Below are 957 nucleotides of genomic sequence, written 5' to 3'. Positions count from 1 at the left end.
AACGTCTATGTGTGCGCATCTGTATATGTGCGTGCGTTTGTGCGAAGTGTGATCATACACCTGGTTACAGCTTAGTTCCTTCTCCGAGTTACTTATGTGACCTTCAAACCCATTATTCTATTTTAGAAAGCTCTTTTGTACATGCATGTATCTATTGTCTCTAAAATGGGAGATATTTTTTTGTTTTCAGATTGAGAGGTATATCCGATATATTGCGTTAAACGTGGAATTCTTTTTCTTCTTGTATTATTTGCAATCATATTATAATAAATGGCAACTTAACCCGCCACATCCTATAAACTGTTGCCATATCGTAAGTCTCCATTTTAATATGTTTTATTCCTTTTTCCTACACTTGTCAACATATTCACTAAGACTTATTGGTATCACTGCATTCTAATCAATATCATGCTTTTCCCAAGAGTAAAACGGACGAATGTAACATGTAAACTGAGTAACGCTTTCATTTCTTTTTACACGATTGTCTCATCAAGCCCTGCACATACAATGCTAGACAACAGATGAACTCAATGCTATATTATACTTGTTTTTCCTACCCATAAACACACCAGAATATCTCATCTCCTCTACAGCTGGTTTCTTTAGACGTCACTCACTTCATATAAAATGTAAAATCTGTATGACACATCCCACCATACATAAAAATAAACAGTTAGGAGGCCCCGTCTGTAACCGTACGCACTGACTCACCAACGGCAGGATGAATACTGAACCTTATCAAAGGGAATAGCTACCCAGTGGTGTCTTTAACTTACACTTTCGTCGAATCCTCATTTTTCCTTGGCGCACTACACCATTGTGTTTCCGGAAATGATGCGTTATATGTGTATCCTTCCTATGTTAATGAAGTTACTACAAAGTTTAGGATGATTGTTCTTTCTGTTTGGTGCCCAAGGCCAACTGCATTCTGAAAGGACATTTGTAAATATACAATTG

At 37.0% G+C, this 957-nt stretch overlaps 1 protein-coding gene across 3 annotated transcripts in view; it reads right to left on the bottom strand.

Annotated features, from left to right (window-relative positions):
• The window catches only part of LOC119591291 (receptor-interacting serine/threonine-protein kinase 1-like), a 7,694-nt gene extending 6,899 nt beyond the window's left edge, over window positions 1-795 (bottom strand). The window contains exon 1 of one of the 3 annotated variants that reach the window (XM_037940017.1): window positions 777-795. The gene's annotated coding sequence lies outside the window, so the exon portion shown is untranslated. Of the gene's footprint in view, window positions 1-617; window positions 637-711; window positions 731-776 lie in introns of those variants that run through there. The other 2 variants (XM_037940018.1, XM_037940016.1) reach the window with 2 other exon arrangements.
• Between the last annotated feature and the right edge of the window lie 162 nt (window positions 796-957).

This window comes from Penaeus monodon, chromosome 28 (assembly GCF_015228065.2).
Source record: "Penaeus monodon isolate SGIC_2016 chromosome 28, NSTDA_Pmon_1, whole genome shotgun sequence".
Taxonomy (NCBI): Eukaryota; Metazoa; Arthropoda; class Malacostraca; order Decapoda; family Penaeidae; genus Penaeus; species Penaeus monodon.
Note: the sequence above shows the minus strand (reverse complement) of the source record. Positions and strands in the feature narration are given on the sequence as shown.